We start from the raw sequence: 21238 nt of genomic DNA, 5'->3' as shown, positions 1-21238 counted from the left end.
CTGAAGTCGAATATCTAAGATCGGATTACTCACCCATCCTCACCGCGCGGGATCGATGCCGCGGCTCCCCTGTCAAATCAGCAACTCCGTTGGGGTTGGTGTTGTTCCGGAATCGATATAAGCGCGCTCGGGGATCGATATATTGCGTCTAGATGAGACGCCATATATCGATCCCCGAGCAATCGATTTTAAACCCCCGATACGGTGGGTAGTCTAGATGTAGCCTTACATTCCATCACAGGGACCTATTGAGGCTGTTGTGGAAAACGACCACAGGATTAATATTTGAATCAGCTCAGCCTGAGGCTCTTTTCTTGGTTACAAGCACGCAGGGGGCGACAGCTATTGGAATACTGTTCCTGAGCTAAAAATCACACAAGCCTTTTACAGCTTAAAACCACAAACAATGACACATACGTTGCACGTTAATTTCCTTATTTGGAATATATTGCAAAATATGATGCAGGTCAAAAGCAAGCTGAACAATCAGTTTTCCATATTTGGCCTTTCCTGTTATTTTTATTACACCTGGTGATATGGGAGCAAGACTCTCCATGTCTCAAGAAATGTCACTACCAACCTAGGCCATTTTCACATGCTGGGGTGCAATCCAGATCGGCGAGGAGTTGTGTCATCTGTAATCCTGGGTGAGATTCAGTGTTCTGCTGCTGGAGCTCCCCTGTCTGGATACTCCCAGCCAGCGTTCAAGGACGCACTGAGTGTCTGTATGATAAGTAACCCTGGACTGGCAGCTCTGACTCCAGCCGCCTGCTTGTTACACCCCAAGCACATTCTGGTTTGGGTAGAGAAGGCTCAGGGTTTGAGAGAAGGCTGGGGGTAGGAAGCTTCTGTTCATTATGCTGGACCTAACCCCAGTTTTACTTGAGTAAAGAGGAGATATTTGACATTGTGTGATGCTGCTCCTGTGCTCTGTTCCCAAAGTGTTCTGCAGCAGAGGAGGGTCTCTGTAGTATGTATGTTACTGGCCTATTGGGGTGATGCTGAAACAGGACAGGGTACAGATGGCATTGTGGGGGTGGCATGAACCTTCACTCTTCATTTCCTCTTCCAAGAACAGAAGGGACAGGAATCCTTACCCAGCAAGACCACCGTCTCATAGTTCCCCTGCATGACATCTCTGTAGAGGGCTCTCTGAGTGGGGTCCAGCAGAGTCCCCTCTTCCCTGGAGAAATACACAGCCACCTCCTCGAAGGTCACCGGCCCCTGAAAGAGCAGGAGTCCAATACTCAGTACCTGCTGACCCACTCACAACCCCACTATTCACGGAACAGCAGCACCAGGGAAATGGAAGCTCCGGGAGGCACATGTTAACAGAGTCCCACCCCATCTTGCTTACAGCAGCCAGGAGGCATCAGAGGGTAGAAAGAGAGAACCTTTGTGTCTCCCATCTGACAGACAGAAGCAGGGTCTTCACATTTATCACATAGCTACTAGCCAGAGCTTAATATAGGAGATGGGGCTGTCTCTGGACCCTGATAGTGGCTCCCTGGTAGGAATCCAATCACTCTCTAAATAAAATATATGGAAGAAAGGGGAAATCAATCATAAAGAATAGAAGTTAGAAGGTCAGAATTGTAGTGCCCATTAACAAAGGTTTAGAGAAAATAGAGCCTATCAAACTAACAGGATATCCTTATTGGATGAGATCAAAAGTTTGGTTGCAGCTAATAGTATTGATGTAATATACCTAAACTTCCGTAAGAGACATGACTTGATTAGCACAATATTTTTACTAAAAAAAACTAGAATGATACAAAATAAACACGGCATACATTAAACAGATTAAAAACTCTGATAGTAAATGGGGAACCATGATCGAGTGGATTTCTTTCTAGCAGGTTCCTGCAGGGATTGGTTCTTGGCCCTGTGCTATTTAACATTCTTATCCATGACTTAGAAGAGAGTACAAAATCATCACTGATAAAGTTTACAGTTGCCACAAAGACTGGGGTTGGTGGTAATTAATGAAATGTCAGTAGATTCAGGCTCCATCACTGAGAGTCTGGGAAGTTGTCCCAGCCCTGGCTGGAGGGTTATTTCCTGTTCCACAAAGAGGGGAAGTTCCATTCCCAACTCCTGTGCCTTGAAATTAGGACCTATCTGACACTACACCCCCATATTCATCATAGTGGTATGATTATAATATGATTAGGACATAATTATGATCTATTTTGTAGAAGATGCATCATGTGTGGTGTCACTGGAAAAGTTCTGATTTGCTGAATATGATTATCCTATTTGTGTGCACATATCATGTTCGTATCTGAAGTTATGGATATTGACTCTGTATCTGTATTTCAAATGTGCTTACTCTGGGTAACACCCACAATGAGCCTTTCAGGTACAACAATGAAGAAGCCAGACAGTGCTGATGGCTCAACAAAGACAATGGACTGTGGAAGAGCTTAGCCTTCCTGTGAATGTTTCAGCCAGCCTATGAATCATGGCTACTATGACTCAGCAGGGCCTGTGACCAGACCACATGACACTAAACTCCATTTTTGTATCTGTATTTTTCCACAAACTGGACTAGGAACTGAGTTTGGAACAAAAGGTTCCCACCATATGAAAAGCTACATAAGGTGGGGTGTGACATCATCTCTTGGCCTCATTCTCCACACAAGAGAACTTCTGGAAACACCTGAGAAACAAAAACGGATGTGGGGCAAGTGCTGCTCCCAGGATCAAGAGATTTCTAGCTTGTGTATGGAAACTTGGGGGACTGCTTGTACCATCAGTCAGGGTGAGAAATTGCTAATTCAAATTCTATCCATCTAGTATGTTAGGCTTAGTCTGAGTTTTGGTTATTTGCTAAATAATCTGCTTTGATCTGTTTGTTATCACTTATAATCACTTAATCTATCTTTCTGCAGTTAATAAACTTGTTTGATGCTTTATCTTAACCAGCGTATTTTGAGTGAAGTGTCTGGGGAAAATCTCAGCTTGTTGTGCACATCTGTCCCATATCGAGGGGAAGGGGAACTACATTAATGAGCTTGCATTATAGAGATCCCTGTGCACTATAAGATGGTATCATTCTGGATTTATACTACAGCAAGTGTGCAAGGTTGGGGAGTGGGAAATTGGCTCTTGTCTTCTATCTGTCCTTGAGTGGCTTAGGTAAAGCACTCAGGTAGCTTAGTTGGCTGCATGGCGCCACCTGCTGTTGTGTTGGGTGATAACAGGCCCTGGAGAGGCTGGCGAAATCTCCAGCAAAGCAGTGTGAGAAGGGCCAGCCCAGCGTGAGGGTTAGAGGACACAGCAGTTCCCAGAAGCTCCACAAACTGCCTCCTGGGGGTGACAACCCATCACGCCCTACACTTACACAAGTCTCAGCAGGTTTGTCACATGCTGTCCCCTCCCTTTCTCCACCCGAGATATTTCCTGCTTCCCACCACCTCTAGCAATTCCCACCCTCTTATGCATTTACTGCTCCTCAACCTCCAAGCAGAGCCCGCCACCCTGATAATCTCTTACCTGAGCCAGCTCCATTGCAGCCATTTCCTTGCCCCTGGGAGGACGAGATGATCTGCAGCGAAACATGGATGTTATTCTCTGGCCTGCCGGAGTGAAAAGGCCAAGGTGTGAGAATTCAGACTAGGCTTTTGTCCATTCCACAAGCCGATTCCCCCCAGCTTTTCCCCTGCTAATGCACATTCTAGGTTCTAGCACACTGTGAAGCACAGAGTGACCTTATTCCAGTACAGGCCTAGCCCCCTCCCACCAGGTACTGACACATGGGGAAACCCTCCCAGTAACAGTCTCTCTCTTACACGTATCAAGTTTGAGGACAACACCAAGCTGGGAGGGGTTGTAAGTGCTTTGGAGGATTGGATTAAAATTCAAAATGATCTGGACAAACGGGAGAAATGATCTGAAGTAAATAGGATCAAATTCAGTAGAGACAAGTGCAAAGTACTCCACGTTGGAAGGAACAATCGGAGGCCAGAGAAGAGCAGAAACAAAGGAGTCACTTTGGGGGATTCTCCCTGTCATTGTCCCCAAGGCAGCTGTCTCAGGTTTACAAAGGTGTTTCATGTTCCAGCCTTTATACAGTCTCTCCTGGGAGTGCCCCTTTCATGGACTGGGCCTAGTTTTAGTTTTTTGGTAGTTAACAATCTTGGTTTATTGTTCATCTAACCAGTATGTGTGGATTGAAGTGTGTTGGAAACTCTGTTTGGGATAACAAGCTGGTGCATGTCATTTTCCGCTGATGAAATGACAGACTTCATATGAGCTTGGGTCGTTCAGTAGCGTGCTGGACAGTGCAAGATGCACATTTCTGGGGGAAAGTTGGGCACTTGAGAATTTTCTGGTTTTCTCCTGAGGTGTAATTCATGTGTGGCTGTCTAGCAGCACTCAATACTGTGTAGCTGGGAGTGAGTTACATGCTGGAGACTGTGTGTTAATTGGCCAAGAGGGGCTGTTCTCGCGGGAAAACAGTGGAAAAGGCACCCCATGCTGGAGGACTGAGGGGACAGCTATTTAACAGTCCAGATTGTACTCTGGGTAACGTCACAGACACTCATTATGACAGAGCCTCTTACAACACAGAGAAAGTAAATCCATGTCCCAGAAATCGAAGACTCCAGACAGAGGGCAAGTGTCCTTGGCACTGCTTCTTGCTGACAGAGAGGTTCAGAGACAGTGCGAGAATCCTGGGGAAGCTGGGAACAGGAAGCATGGGCTGGCGGGGTTCGGTGGAGAAAGGGAACAGGAAGGGCAGGGATATTACTGAATGCAGGATCTCAGCAGTACTAGATGACAGGATAGCACATAGTGCAGCCCATTGGAAAACACAATCCCAACTATACATACAAAATGATGGGGTCTAAATTAGTTGTTTCCACTCAAGAGATGGATCTTGGAGTCACTGTGGATAGTTCTCTGAAAACATCCACTCAATGTGCAGCAGCAGTGAAAAAAAGTGAACAATGTAGGAAATAATTAAGAAAGTGATAGATATGACAGAATATCTCATAGATCATATTTGTAAAAACAGCAAATAAATCCATGATACACTCACATCTTGAATACTGCATTCACATGTCACCCCATCTCAAAAATAGATATATTGGAATTGGAAAAGGTTCAGAAAAGGGCAACAAAAATGATTAGGGGTATGGGACAGTTATGCCAGACCTAACCCCCAGTTTCACTTGAGCAAACAGGAGATATTTGACACTGTGCAATACGGCTCCTGTGCTCTGTTCCCAAAGTGTTCTGCAGCAGAGGAGGGTCTCTGGTATTATGTGTGTCACTGGCCTATTGAGGTGATGCTGAAACAGGACAGGGTACAGATGGCATTGTGGGGGTGGCGTGAACCTTCACTCTTCATTTCCCCTTCCAAGAACAGGAGGGACAGGAACCCTTACCCAGCGAGGTCACAGTCTCATAGTTCTCCTGCATGACATCCCAGTAGATGGCTTTCTGAGTGGGGTCCAGCAGAGCCCACTCTTCCCTGGTGAAATACACAGCCATCTCCTTGAAGGTCACCGGCCCCTGAAAGAGTAAGAGTCCAACACTAAGGACTTGCTGCCCCACTCACAGCCCCACTATTTGTGGCAGAGAAGAGTGAATCAAATGGAAGCTCTGGGTGGATCATAGTCAGGAGAGTCCCACCTCGACCTGGCTCAGAGTATCCAGCAAATGCCAGGGTGAGAGGATGAAGAGAGAGCCCCTTATCTCTCCCAGAATATCCATCACCCCCCTACTAGCCACTGACTGATACAGGAGATGGAGCCCCTAGCAGGGTCCAGGGAGAGCTCGCTGGTAGGATGCCCAACACCCTCCTCATTGTGAGGAGCGGGATATGAAGGGAGAGGCAGCTCCAATAAGCCTGACTCATGGGTTTCCCCTTTATATCTCACAGCAGCTGATGGTTAATGAGGTCAGGCTCCAGCACTAGGAGTGTGGTCAGTTTGACTAGCTCCATGTGGGTGGGTTATTTTCTTTCTTCACTAATTAGGGCATTTCCACCTCCAAACCTCCTGGGTCTGTTCCTAGAATCTAGGCCACTTAGTAAATAACTCCCAGCAGGTCTGCCACACCCTGGCCTCCTCCTTTCCTCACGCTGTGAATTTCCTGCCCCGCTCCAACCTCCAAACCAGACTCTGCAAACCTTCCCACCTCTGCTGTATTTGCTCTCCCTTTCCTCCAGCAGGAACCCACCAGCAACCCCCCGATAATCTCTACCTGGACTGACTCCACTGCAGCAATTTCTCTTCCCTGTCCCACGCCAGGCTGGGATGAGCTGGAGCAAAACATTCTGCAGCCTGTCTGGGGGAGAAGGGCAGTTGTGGGCGTTTCAGAACCGGTTTTAGTTAATTTCACATCACAATTCCCCCAGGCCCTTTCCCTGCAGACAGACACCCTAGATTCTGTCATGCTGGGAAATGCTCAATCTGTTTATTACAATTTAGACCTGGCCCCTCCTGCCAGGCTAAGTCCACAGACACATTTTTAACCTCCCTTCTCTCTCCCCTCACCCCTTCTCTGAACACAAGGCTAGAAAAGAGCAGAACCAAAGGAGTCACTGTGGGGGATTCCCTCAGACACTGACCCCACGGCAGCCACACCCCAGCAGGGGGAATATGGAGTCAGGAACTGGCTTTTGCTCTGTCTGATCCTTGTTTTGTTCACTGGAAAGTGGTTCTGCCCCAGGATGCAGCAATACATGTGTCTGGGTGGACTAGAGAGCTGGAAATCTCTCCCCCACATTCATTTCTCCCACTGCCCCTTTCAGTCTCTCCTTCCCCTGTCCTCTCTCCCTGCCCCTCTGGCTGGGACAGTCCCATTCCTGGGGGCTTTGCTCTCCCATGGCTGGATTTCCTCCTGGCAACCGCTAATGGGAGGAGAAATGAGGTGGTGTTGTTTGTGCAGAGTCACTTTCTTGCCAGACCCTAGGACATTCCCTGAGGTCTTTCAGTTACCTGAAGACTCTGGCTCAGAATTTAGTAGTAACAGGGCCCAGGACTGCCCTAGGAGGCTAGGACCAGCTGCAGAAAGTCATCCCCTGGGCCGGGCAGAGAAGAAGCTTTAATTAAGGTCACTTCCCAGCACAGAGCCCCACTGGGGGAGCAGCAGCTGCCAAGCCTGGTCTCCCAGATCACAACGGAGGCTGCAGCATCTGACCCAGGAAGCTGAACCCCAATATCCTGAGCAGAGAGGGACAGAGTGTTTGAGCAGCTTCCCTCCTTTAGCTCTCTGGAGAGAGCAGCTAATGGGAGCCCCTCCTCACAAGGAGAATGGCTGATCTCATTTGACCCACTGTCCATCTGGAATCACTCCTTGTCTTTCCATACAGTGACTCTGGATTAACAACAGTCTCAATGACACCGGATTTCAGAAAGAATGAGTTCAGAACGCTGTGGAAAAGACCATCGTGTGGCAGTGCTGACTCCCTTCCCACCTCCCTCACCCCCGCAGATCTAGGACATGGACTGGGGGCAAAGATTTTCCAAACGGAACCGAAAGTTCCTGCAGTTTTCAAAAGAGGAGAAAAGTAAATTCTGTGATTTCACACTAACAGTGTTTGCTAAGTGGACAGAAAGTTTTTACAGTGACAGGGCACGTGACTGGGGAATGGACTTGGTGACCTGGTGACTAGGAGCCAGGACTCTGGCACAAGTTGACCAGAGAGAAGGATCATGGTTAGCAGCAGCCCCCAGACACCCCCTAGTACCCAGAGCCCAGACCCCCCCAGCCAGGGGCCCCAGACACTCCCCAGCCAGGATCCCATCAGATATTCCCTGGGATGCAGCCCCCAGAGTCCCTGGCCAGGGACCCCAGATACCCCTCAAAGCCCCACCGGCCAGAGAACCCCCACCACACCATGATTGCCAGGTTGGGAATCCCAAAGGGTTCCCCCCACCAAGAGCCCCCAGCAGCCAGGGACCCCCTCAAGGGACCCCCCCCCCCTGGGAACTCAGTCCCTCACTGCCTGCCTAGGAACTCCCCCACCCTCCAGAACGATCTACCCTGACATTTGCCTGGGACCCCCTCCTCTGCCCAGTGTGACCCCCTGATGCTTTACAGTGGGACCCCTCACTCTGCTTCCCTGGCATGCCCTGACCTAGTGCCAGGGATCCCCTCCCCCAGCTCTGTGCACTGGGCATGGCAACAAAACCAGCAACCAGCGGGGGAAGCACAGACAGAGCCCCTGGCACAGAACCAGGCTCCCTCTAACCCTCTGTCCCACCCCCCTAAGAGACACCCACCCCCACTGTTCTGCAGCCACCAGGCCCCCAGCGATACCCACCTCCAGGACCCATAGCCTCAGTGATGGGCACATCACAACCACCCCCCCAAACCCCAAACCTCCACAACCCACCAACCTGACTAGGGTACCCCCTGCCCAGCCACCCAGAGGCCTCCCCCTACCACAATGCACCTTCAGCTGCAATCTCCCCACACAGACACCTTCCCTGCCCTTGCAAGTGTTACCTCACAGAGTGTGAGAAGTGGCTAGAAAGTTAACACCACCTCCTGCTGGCCAGTCACACAGGCAGAGGGAGCCTGGGGGGTGCTTCTTTAACAGGAGAATGGAAGGCCTGGAGGGCAGGAAAGGTCCACGGGCTGTCACTAGCAAATAATGGCCACCATGGATCCACCCCAGAGGCAGCTGCATCTTAGCACATTGGGAAACAACCCATCATATTCAATTAGAAATAAAACAACTAGAGAGAAGTGGGGCAAATGTTTGGGGTATATTATATCAATCTTTGAGATACGCAGAGAGAACCCTGTCACAAACGACATTTGATAACATGAGAGAAAACCACCAAGATCGGAGGGGATTTGATGTTGCTATTAAATAACTAGTGGAAAAAGGGGGATTGTTGGACTGGATTTTATATGACTGTCCAATACATAAACAGAATGTGATGGTCCCCCGTGACCCCGGGGCAACCATTCACGTGAGCAGCTCAGAACCCTTTGAGGAGCTGATTTAAGAGGGTGGGAGCTGGAAGGCTCCCTGGACAATGGAAGGGGGCAGCAGGGGGATTGGGAAATGGGGTCTGGGCAGTCTCCATGGGGGATGTGCTCCTCCATTCCCTGCCCTGGCAGAGAACGGGCACCTCATCCCATCCCATCCCCACTCCAGCGGCAGCCATGTTCAGGGGAATGACCCAGGGCAACAATTTCCCACCCCAACAAGGACAAATCGCTGCAGATAAAATGGGTGGGAAAATCCACCCCCCATCGGAGAGATTTTAAATTGACATTTGAGAAGTATGGAGAGAAAAGGGAAAATCAGAGGCAATTAGAGAGCTGATCATTGGGGGAGGGGAGGAGAATCTCCCTGGATTTTATAGCCACGTGCGATAATGAGAGAAAAAAGGGGAAATCTTGAGAGAATCTGTGTGTGGGAGGAAGTGGCAAAAACAGGGACAGGATCCAGTTAACTCACCTCCCCCACCCCGGGAATGTCCTGGCTGCACAGAGACAGATCTACCCCCACCCCCACCCCAGTGACCTCCCCCTCCCTGCAACTCTGACTTCTCCGCCCCCGACACCTCCGCCCCCACACCGAAGGGGGGGCTCTGCCAGCGTCTCCCCCTGAGCTCAACTCCTGCTCCTCCCCCCAGCCCGGATTGTGCCTTTTAGCCCCCGCGGAACCCTGCCTCCAGCTGCCTGACCCCCCCCGCCCATCAATTTCCTGCTCAGTGCCCCCCCGCCGCTCCCTGTTACTCCCCCACCCCGCTCCAGCCCCGCCCCCAGCGCCCGGCGGAACGTTACGGCTAGTCCGGGCAGGGGGAAGGGCAGCGGCTTCAGCGGCTGTTACTGGGCATGCACAGTGCCCGGGAGTAGCACATTGCTATTGGGAGCGATTTAATACACTGCCCCCCCCCGCCGGGCCCCAGGCTCCGCCCCCTCCCAGCGTTCCGGGCGGACCCTGCTGCAGCTCCACTGGGGCCGAGGCGGCTCCAAGGCTTCTCCCAGGCTCGCCGGGGCACAGTCACTTTCCCTTCCCCCGGGGTCTCTTACTCCCCGGGGGCTCCGGGTCACAATGTCCCAGTGCCCTTCCCCCGCCTGCAGCTCCGGTTCTCCCCTCCCTTTCCGCCCCCGCCAGCCACACCAAGGGGAACCCCCAGGCCCCAGTCTCTGTCCCCACCTGGATCCCAGCGGGGCCGGGAGCACATCCTGGCTGCAGCTGAGAACAGCGGCTCCGCTCCGGCTCGGGCGGCTCCAGCGCTGCTGGCAGCACGTGGAGAACCAGGGAACAGCTGTTCAGCTTGGGCTCCGCGTCACAATGTGCCAGAGCCCCGCCCCCAGGAGCTGCTCCGCCCCCGGTCTGTGCCAGAGCCCCACCCCCAGGAGCTGTCCCGCCCCTGGGCTGTGCCAGAGCCCTGCCCCCAGGAGCTGCCCGGCCCCTGAGCTGAGCCATAGCCCCGCCCCCAGGAGCTGCCCCGCCCCTGAGCTGTGCCAGAGCCCCGTCCCCAGGAGCTGCCCCGCCCCTGAGCTGAGCCAGAGCCCCGTCCCCAGGAGCTGCCCCGCCCCTGGGCTGTGCCAGAGCCCCGCCCCCAGGATCTGCCCCGCCCCTGAGCTGAGCCATAGCCCCGCCCCCAGGAGCTGCCCTGCCCCTGAGCTGAGCCAGAGGCCCGCCCCCAGGAGCTGCCCAGTGTTGGGTCTCCGGGCTTTGTTCTCCTGCCTCCTTCTTCCCAGCACGTCCCGTCCCCCCAACCCGCGGTCCCAGCTGCTCCCTTCCTGTGTCTGCAACCATCCCCCATCCCGGGGCTGGCTGCAGCGCTCGCTGGGGCTGTCTCCAGTGGCTGAAGTTGCCTCCATCTCTGCTTCACCTGGAGGGGGAGAGACGAAGAGAGGAGATGGTCCCAGGGTGTGAAAGCAGAATCAGGGGGCAGGGAAAGAAGGACTGTTTGGAAAGGTGGATTTTTTGTGGGGGGGGGGTGATCCAGAGGGAGTCAGAAGAAATTGGGCAGCAGAGGCTCAGAGAAATTGGGGGAACCCCCTGGGTGTCCCAGTGTTGGCCAGGGTTTATACAGCACCTTGCACAATATGGGGTCTGATCTCAGTCATGGTCTGTGCAGCACCTGGGAGCCCTGATGTCTGTTTCCTGATCACAGGCTCTGGGAATGGAGAGAGGGAAACCTCAGCACCTGAAGGTTAATGCAGCCCTGTGTGCAACCCCTGCTAGGGTGACTGGACAGCAAATGTGAAAAACTCGGACACGGGGTGGGGGTAATAGGCAGCTATATAAGAAAAAAGACCCAAAAATCGGGACATCCAGTCATGCTAGTCCCTGCTGCTCTCATAAGGGGTCGGCTTAGAGAGGGTTTGGCTACACTTGCAGCTGTACAGTGCTGGGAGTTAAAGCTGTCTTCCTACAGCTGTGTAGGGAAAGCGCTGCAGTGTGGACACACTGACAGCTACCAGCACACTGTCATGGCCACATTTGCAGCGCTGTTGGGAGTGGTGCAGTATGGGCAGCTATCCCAGCGTTCAAGTGGCTGCAATGTGCTTTTCAAAAGAGGAGGGTGGGGTGGACTGTGACAGGGAGTGGGGGTGAGACAGAGCGAGTGGATTTTTGGAGCTGACACTGTGTCAGCTCCCTGCCTTACAAGTTCCAACCCCCTCCCCCACCCCTCTCTCATTCACTAAATGCAAATAGCCGCCTTTGTTTTTTTCCTCACAGACCAGATAAGCCGCTGATCCAAATCAGACCGCCCCCCATGCCCACCGGGCTGCTTCTCTCCTCAAGCAAACACCAGCTGTGGGTGTTCCAAAGGTATCCCCCTGTCTCTGCTCATTCACTGCAAACAGTAACTGTGTTTGGTTTTTAGATAAGCAGCTCCGGGAGCCCCGAGCTCACAACAAAACAAACAGAGGCATCACACCAAAACAAAGAGCGTTATCTCTACTTAAAAGCATTATGGGAAGGTTCCGGAGGTCAGTGACAGCGTAGTAAGATTAATCACTGTTTACACTGGCACCCCAGTGCTGCAGCACCAGCGCTGTTCTCTTTATTCCTCTCGTCGAGGTGGAGTACAGCCAGCGCTGTAGCCAGGGAGATACAGCGCTGTATGTGCCTTGCCAGTGTGGACGGGGAGCAAATTACAGCACTGTAAAGCCACCACCAGCGCTGCAACTCTCCAGTGTAGCCAAGGCCTGAGTTGTAGTAATAATAGCAGCAAAGAATCCTGTGGCACCTTATAGACTAACAGACGTATTGGAGCATGAGCTTTCGTGGGTGAATACCCACTTCGTCAGATGCAACAATAGTCCCATATGGGCTAGTCAGGATTCCTGGTTTTCATCCAGGTGGCCTGGGTTCAACTTCTGGTGTGGGAACAGTGCAGAGCTTTTGCCCAGAGTGGAGACAGGAATGGAAAGGGATCCTGCCAGCAGGGGAGTTAAACAGTGTGGGGAGGGAATCCCCGAAGTGGGGATGGAGCAGTGGTCTGGGGGAAGATGAGGGAAGGATCCCAGCAGTGTGGGAAGTTGACAGCCTGGAGAGCACAGGCCTGGCATGGGGACCTGGAAGAGTGAATGTGTCCCTCTAAACCCATCAACTGCAGACTAGGCAGGCTTGGAAGAATTACCTATTTGTTGGTAAATGTCAATTTCTGTGTAAACACACAACCCAATGGCAAAATATTTCCATCGATAATCATCAAAATTTACAGATAGGCAAAGTAAGAAACATGTTGCTTGAGAACTTACCCTGTTGTAGGAACAGCAGTGATTTGTGTGCTCTGTATAACCTGTATGCTCAAAAGGTCTGTTACACTCCCCCCACTTGTCTCCTCTCCCTCTTTGAATGCCTGTGAAGTGGCTTTCCCCGTCTCCTTTGTACCTCCAGTGAATGCCCTTTGCCTGGCCCGTCTGGCCAGTGGTTCGCTGTGTTACATTCCATCGTGCCTCGGGGAGACTTACCTTCATCGCACTGTCCATCACTGCACTGTGGGACACTTACCTTAAAGGATCCTGACATCGCCAGTGCCCTGCCAGTCCTGGGAGCATGAATATGGGAGTGCGAGCGTGACACCCGCCTACCGATCTTCTTTGGCTTGTCCTGGGAGTGTGAGTATGTGAGTGTGATACCCTCCCTCCTTCCTTCTTTTGAACTTAGCTATCAATATAATAAATGTGCTGTTTTCTACCAAACTCTGGGAGGTCATTAATCCTCCCTAAGCTTACTAGCTGACCCAATTTTGGGTTACAGAAGTAACATTGTTTGATCTGTTATTGTACCAAAGGGGGAGAGAGTTGTCTGTAAAGGAGGGTGAAGATTAAATGCACCTAAGGAGAATGGGATTTGAACCCATGTGTACAGAGCACAATGGATTAGTAGTCCATCACTTTAACCACTTGGACACCTCACCTGAGCTATCAAGAAAAGGACAGGAGGAGAAATCTAAGGCCGGCAGAGATAGGGACACTAAGGAGTTTTTAAATACTAAGTGGAAGCAGGGGCTGAATGAGCTCCTCCCTTACATCTAGTGAGGAGCTGGGGAAAGACTTCAGGAACAGACCGTGTTTGCACAGACACACCTACTCTGCCTAGGTATGCAGCATGGTGGGGCCGCTTCCCCAAAATGACCAGTTTGGATGGTGGTGGGTTACAAATCACTTTAGGATTGAGTGGAATAAAATGTTATTCTCCTTCCTGTATGAGTGAAGGGCAGCAGAACATACCTAGTCCGTCCTGATGGAGGGGTAGGTGAGTGAGGAATAGCTTTTATTGGACTGCAGAGAAGTGATTGAGGATGTCACCCTAAACCAGTGGTCCCCAAATATTTCACACTGTGCCCTCTTAGCCATGGCTGTGGCCCCTCCGAAGCCACGGTCGAGAATCGGGGCTGGGAGTGGGGCTGTTGCTTGCTGGGGAGTGGGGTGCAGACAGGGGTAAGGGGGTCGAGGCCAGGCTGGAAGCCAGAGGCCTAGGCTGAGGGTGGAGTTGGGGAAGAGCTGGGACAGAGTGGGGCTGAGTGTTGCTCCCTCCCTGCCCTCCATGGGGGCTGGATCAGGCCCTGAGGTGCCCCAATCAATCTTCCTCTGTGTCCCCCTAGAAGTCATGCCCCACATTATGGGGACCACTGATCCCTACTCGCTAAGCAGGGGTTAGTGATGCCAAAGCCCAGGGAAAGGGAGAACAAATGTGGGGGCCCCAGCACCGGAACCATGGCCCCCCTTCTGTCTCTGGCTCTGCCCCCTTCCACCCATGACCCCATGCACTGTCACCTCTGTTCTACCCCTTCCCGCACTGGCCCCACCCTATCACTCCTTTACCTCTTCCCCGCTGCGGCCCTGAAACCAGAGAAGCTCTGTGCCCCTGCTGCAGCCCCCGGGCCCTAGCAGGGAGTGGGAGCTCCTCCGGCCCTGAGGCTGACATGGGGGAGACTTTTCCAGGGGGACCCAATTTAGCTAGGGAAACTAGTCATGGGCCCCACTGTCCCCTTGGCAACGCAAGGTTTGGGGAGGCTGAGCCCCCCCGAGCCTCCATTACGAGCCGCCCAGCCTACCACTGCTCAGTGGGTGGCCAGTCTCTCTGTGTTTTCTGCTGCTTGTGCTGGGGAGCCTGGCCGGCACTAGGGGTAGGGCCCCCCAGTAGTCACCCAGGGCTCCAGGGGGTCAAAGGGCACCGTGTGGCAGTGCAAAGGTGCTCACTGCTCTCCCCTGCCCCAATGCTCCTCCATGGGCCCATAGAGGGTTGGGGGGAGCAAGGAGTAACACTATGTGCTCCATGCATCCTGGTCACTTTCCCCACCTGGGCTGTGCTGTGAGAGGAGCATCAGAAGCTGCTGCTATCTGCCCTCCCCTTATGCAGCCCAGCTGAGGAAAGTGACCTGGGTGCAGGGAGCTCGGATGATCTCGCTTCTTGCCCCCACATCCCACAGCCCCTAGGGGTGCCTGGAGGAGCAGCGTTCCAGGGAGGAGTGGGGGGCAGCAATGCCACCTGCTCCATGCACACAGGTCAGTCTCCCCATGTGGGTGCAGGAGGGGGTGCAAGGGTTTCTGTGATGCCTATTCTATCAATATCGTCACTCAATACCAGGCACTCAAATTCACCCGTCTTAGTACTTAGACATTTAGCGTTTGTATTTAAGCATTTATAAAATGTTTCCCATTTTAGCTGTCTGCTATTATGTGATGTAATTGAGGGAGACTCTTTCATTTCACTGTTTCTGATCAGATCCTACCTGTACATTATCATCTTCCATCCTCTCCTCCTTACTAGGCTGTAGAGAATCCCTGTGAATAGTTCCAATCCTAACGAATGTCTCTGTCTGAACCCTGTGCTCCTCAGCGCCTTTTGGCTTTCCCCCAGCTCTGAGGCTGTGTCTACACCGCGCACCTTACCACGGTACAGCTGTGCCACTCTAACCGTGCCATTGTAAGGTGCGCTGTGTGGCCGTCCTTATCGCTGGGAGAGAGCTTCCCCGGCAACAAAACCAAACCACCTCCAATGAGGGGCAGGAGCTTCGTCACCGGGAGCACAGCTCCACCTACAAAGCGCTGTTCACACTGCTGCTTTGCATGGCTCAAATTTTGGCATTCTGGGAGTGTTTTTTCTCACCCCCGAGCGACAAAATTTTTAACAACAAAAGCCTAAGTTTAAAAAAAACTCCTCTGCAACCTATTTAATTTTACCTTTATGCAACCTTTGTACTGTCTCCAGTTTACGTGCCCAAAGTCCCCCAGGAAAAGGAAAACAACCAGCAGTGGAACCAATAGGAAACCCAGCAATAGAACTCAGGAAACCTGGAGGTGTGCTAGGCTGACCAGATGTCCTGATTTTATAGGGACAGTCCGAATTTTGGGGTCTTTTTCTTATCTAGGATCCTATTACCCCCCACCCCCGTCCCGATTTTTCACACTTGCTGTCTGGTCACCCTAGGGTGTGCACGTGTGGGTCCCGACTGCTCCCTGCCCCCCTCATTGAAGCAGATGTGCAGGGTTACTGTCCTGGGAACTGCAGGGCACCAATGGACATGGGGTTGGCTGGAGGTAGGGTCTGGCTGCAGGCAGGGGAAGGGATGCGGGGCTGGCTGGCTTCAGGCAGGGGGGTGCATCAGGGGTTGGCTGGAGACAGGGCAGGGGGTGCAAGGCTGGCTGCAGACAGGGGATGCAGGGCTGGTGCAGGCTGGAAAGGTGTGGGGGCTGGCTGGCTTTGGGCAGGGCCACAGGGGGGTGCGGCAGGAGTTGGCTGGAGACAGGGCAGGGGGTGTGTCAGGAACTGGCTGCAGGGCTGGCTGCAGGCAGGGCAGGGAGGATCCGGCTGGTGCAGGCAGGGAAGGGGGTGCAGGGCTGGCTGCAGGAAGGGCATGGGGCAGGGCCGGTGCAAGGATGTTTCACGCCCTAGGCGAAACTTCCACCTTGCGCCGTCCCCCCCGCGCCCCCGCCCTAAGGCACCCCACCCATGGCAGCTCCCCTCCTCTACCCTGAGGCGTCCATCTTGTGGCAACTCCCCCGCTCTGCCCTGTGGCACCTCCCTCGCCCCAGCTCACCCCTGCTCCGAGCACGAGCACCCCGAGCACACCGTGGCCGCTTCACTTCTCCCGCCTCCCAGGCTTGCGGTGCCTAAGCCTGCTAGGCAGTCAAGCACCCTCCTCTGAGCCACAGCAGCCCTGACAGTTGATAATAGAGGCATCTTAACCCCTGAGTTAATTCAATGTGTCCCCCTCCGGGATCCAGCTCCAATCACCAGATACTCTGGATATGTCTATACCACCTGCCGAATCGGTGGGCAGCCATCGATCCAGCGGGGGTCGATATATCGTGTCTAGTGTAGATGCAACACATCAAGTGCTCTCCCCTCGATGGCTGTGCTCCAGCTTGGTGAGAGACGCAGGCAGAGTCTATGGGGAGCTGCAGCAGTCGACTCACCGCGACTGTGACTTTATAAGTATAATCTAATATCTCATTGAAAGGTGACAGGGCCAGAAAGAGTTAATTAACTCACCTCACCGACTGACCTGACCCAGGGTGAACCTTAAGAACTGGTTAGCAAGATATGGAAATGAACAGAGCTTTGAAATGCAAGTCTGCAGTGTTAGAGGTAGAAGGGGAGATGTTTGCTCAGGTCTTGTGATGTAAGCAAACAAGTCTTGTCTGTTGCTATAGTTTTAATTCAAGGAGCAAAAAAGGAATATTAACATTTATGATGATACTTGAGTGAAATAGTATTATTGTCTCTGTGTCTCTTTGAAGGTTGTGGTAACCTGTATTTGAACTGTTTGATGGATAAATTACCCTGTACTAATTGCGAGGATGTTTGGAAGGAGAGTTAAGCCTATTGTTTTCTCAGGCCGAAAGGCTGCTGGAAATGTATAAGAAGCCTGGGACACGATCCTTCTTCATCTCAGATCTGCTTTGGGTTTCAAGAGGGGGAAACCTTAAGCCACAAGGATTGAGATCCCCAGTCATTGACTGGAGCCACCCTGAATATGGAAATTGGACTATAACCTATGGACTATTTCTAAAAGGACTTTTGGCAACTACAAGCTCACCTCTACTATGTATCGAAACCTCAAGAATTGAATTCAAGTCTATATGTCTATTAAACTTTTAACCAACACTCTCTCTCTTTTCTTTTCTAATAAATTTTTGCTTAGTTAATAACAATTGGCTATAGCATGTATTTTAGGTAAGATCTAAGTTATAATTGAACCTGGGTGTGTGGCTGATCCTTTGGGATTGGTAGAATCTTTTCTTTTATGTGATGAAGTAAGATTTTCAGAAATCATCATCATATCTGACAGGTGTGTCTGGACGGAGGCCTGAGGCTGGGTACTTTAAGGGAACTGCGTGGTTTAAACTTCTAAGTAACCAGTGAGGTACTACAGAAGCTGTTTTGTGCTAGCTTGGTAAATCTAAGTATTGAAATAACCACCAGCATTTGGAATTTGTCTGCCCTGTTTTGTTTGCAGTTCACCCTGATTGAGTGACCTCAGGTGGCTCCCACGGGCAGCACCGTCACACCTACATCCAGGCTGTAGGGGTACGAGGGATCTTAGGGGCCTTGGAGTGCACAGATACCTACGTCCAGGCCGTAGGGGTCCCGGAGGGGCTTAGAGAGTTTTGAGGGGGACACAGATACCAATCTCCAGGCTTTAGGGGTCCCAAGGGGCCTTAGGGGGTTTGTGGGGTGCACATATTCCTAAATCCAGGCTGTAGTGGTACCAGGGGGGCTTAGGGGGTTAGTGGGGGTCATAGATACCTACGTCCAGGCTGGAGGCATCCTGGGAGTCTTAGGGGATTTTTGGTAGCCCAAGATACCTATGTCCATACTGTAGGGGTACCAGGGGGTCTTAGGGGTTCGGGTGGGCACAGATACCTTTGTGCAGGCTGTATTGGTCCCCGGGGCGGTTTACAGGTTTTGTGAGGGGCACAGATATCTACGTCCAGATTGTAGATGTCCTGGGGGGGTTGGGGTGTTGTGGGGGTACAAATACCTACATCCAGGCTGTAGGTGTTCCTGGGGGGCTAGGGGATTTCTGAGGGGCACATAACCTACATGCACACCGGAGTGTCCCAGGGGCTTTTGAAGTCTATATGGGGCACAGATACCAATGTCCTGGCTGTATAGGTCCCTGAGGGGCTTAGGGAGGTTGTGGGGGGCACAGATACATAAGTTCAGGCTGGAGGGGTCTCCAGGGGTCTTAGGTGTTTGGTGGGGGGCACAGATACCTACATCCAGGCTGCAGGGGTCCCGGAGGGGCTTAGAGTCTGTCACGGAGTGTGGGGGAGTCCGGTCCAGCACCCCTCTTCCTGGGATTCACAGTGACTCTCATCCAGCCAGTAAATCAGAAGGTTTATTGGACAACAGGAGTGAAGGATACAGCAGAGTTTGGAGACATAAGCAGGACCCCGCAATCGAGTCCTTCTGGGGGTTCGGGAAACATAGTTCCCAGTTTGGGATTCCCTGAATTCCAACCACGCAGACCTAAACCGAAACTGAACTAACCCAACTCCCTCCAGCCAGCCCCTTCCTGTGTCTAGCTTCCCGGGCAAAGTTGCTGACCCTCTCCCACCTGCCTAGCTCAGGTACAGGCTGAGCACGTGTCCGGTCCTAAAGTCACCCCCTGCTCTCCCATCCCCCACACAGACAGTCCCTACTCCATCACCGTAATGCACAGAGCATTTCCCTCATGGAGCAAGAGTGACACCGTGTGGCCATTCAGGGCAATGGACAGATCATTTCCCGCATGGAGCAACAGGGACACCGTGTGGCCATGCAGGGTAATGCACAGAGTATTTCCTGCATGGAGCAACAGTGACACTATATCAGAAGGGTAGCCGTGTTAGCCTGGATCTTTAAAAGCAGCAAAGAGTCCTGTGGCACCTTATGGACTAACAGACTTTTTGGAGCATGAGCTTTCGTGGGTGAATACCCACATGGACTTTTTTTGAGGGTCGAAATGACAGTCTGGACCTCTACGTTGAATGCTTCCGCCGACGTGCACAGGCAGAAATTGTGGAAAAACAATATCGCTTGCCTCATAACCTAAGTCGTGCAGAACGCAATTCCATCCACAGCCTCAGAAACCACCCAGACATTATCATCAAAGAGGCTGACAAAGGAGGTGCTGTTGTCATCATGAACAGATCTGACTACCAAAAGGAGGCTGCCAGACAACTTTCCAACACCAAATTCTACAGGCCACTTCCCTCAGATCCCACTGAGGAATGCACTAAGAAACTGCACCATCTACTCAGGACATTCCCTACACTAACACTGGAACAATCAACATACCCCTAGAGCCCCGACCAGGGTTATTTTATCTACTTCCCAAGATCCACAAACCCGGAAATCCTGGACGCCCCATCATCTTGGGCATTGGCACTCTCACTGAAGGACTGTCTGGATATGTGGACTCTCTACTCAGACTCTATGCCACCAGAACTCCCAGCTATCTCTGTGACACCACTGATTTCCTGAGGAAACTACAACGCATTGGTGACCTTCCAGAAAACAGCATCCTAGCCACCATGGATGTAGAGGATCTCTACACGAGCACTTAGCCGTATGGAATGGAAATCCATCAACCTCATGAAGAAACTTGCACAAATACAGACAGATATCATCTTCCTTTCCAAATGCAAACGGATGGACATCATACCAAATGGACTAAAGGTAAAAAATCCACTGCTATCTACATACTACACAGACCACAGTGAGAGATTATGTCATACTCTATCAAAAAAACTGAGGAACCACCTGATCAGCATCCTATACAGCAAACAGGAAAACATCAAAAAAGAGCTCTCCAACCTGGAGACTCTCATTAATAACCAAACTTCTATACAAACGGACTTCACTAGAATAAGACAGGAGATCTACATTATTCACTTCACCTCTCTTCAAAGGAAAAAGGACTGTAAGCTGTCTAAACTCCTACCTGCCACATGGGGCCACAACAGTGGTACCCCTAACCCACCCAGCAATATCGTCAATCTATCCAACTACACACTCAGCCCAGAAGAAAAGTCTGTCCTATCTCGGGGACTCTCTTTCTGCCCTGCCACCCCCACCAACATGATACAGTTCTGTGGCGATCTGGAAGCCTACTTTCGCCGTCTCCGACTCAAAGAATACTTCCAGGACAACACTGAACAGTGCACTGATACACGGGTGCCCTCCCACCAACAGCACAAGAAAAAGAACTCCACATGGACTCCTCCTAAGGGTCGAAATGACAGCCTGGACCTATACATTGAATGCTTCCGCCGGCGTGCACAGGCAGAAATCGTGGAACAACAACATCGCTTGCCTCACAACCTAAGTCGTGCAGAACGCAATGCCATCCACAAGCCTCAGAAACCACCCTGACATTATCATCAAAGAGGCTGATAAAGGAGGTGCCGTTATCATCATGAACAGGTCTGACTATCAAAAGGAGGCAGCCAGACAACTCTCCAATACCAAATTCTACAGGCCACTTCCCTCAGATCCCACTGAGGAATACACTAAGAAACTACAGCATCTACTCAGGACACTCCCTACACTAACACCCGAAGAAATCAACATACCCCTAGAGCCCCGACCAGGGTTATTCTATCTACTACCCAAGATCCACAAACCCGGCAATCCTGGACGCCCCATCATCTCGGGTATTGGCACTCTCACTGAAGGACTGTCTGGATATGTGGACTCTCTACTCAGACCCTATGCCACCAGCACTCCCAGCTATCTCCGTGACACCACTGATTTCCTGAGGAAACTACAATGCATTGGTGACCTCCCAGAAAA

At 51.9% G+C, this 21238-nt stretch overlaps 1 protein-coding gene across 1 annotated transcript in view; it reads right to left on the bottom strand.

Moving 5' to 3' along the window:
* LOC127042426 (zinc finger protein 560-like) overlaps positions 1-10153 on the bottom strand; it is a 31956-nt gene extending 21803 nt beyond the window's left edge. Inside the window, exon 1 of the mRNA XM_050935882.1 lies at positions 10139-10153. The gene's annotated coding sequence lies outside the window, so the exon portion shown is untranslated. The remainder of the gene's footprint in view (positions 1-10138) is intronic.
* Positions 10154-21238: the final 11085 nt, after the last annotated feature.

The sequence above is a fragment of the Gopherus flavomarginatus genome, unplaced genomic scaffold (genome assembly GCF_025201925.1).
Source record: "Gopherus flavomarginatus isolate rGopFla2 unplaced genomic scaffold, rGopFla2.mat.asm mat_scaffold_436_arrow_ctg1, whole genome shotgun sequence".
In the NCBI taxonomy this organism is placed as follows: domain Eukaryota; kingdom Metazoa; phylum Chordata; order Testudines; family Testudinidae; genus Gopherus; species Gopherus flavomarginatus.
Note: the sequence above shows the minus strand (reverse complement) of the source record. Positions and strands in the feature narration are given on the sequence as shown.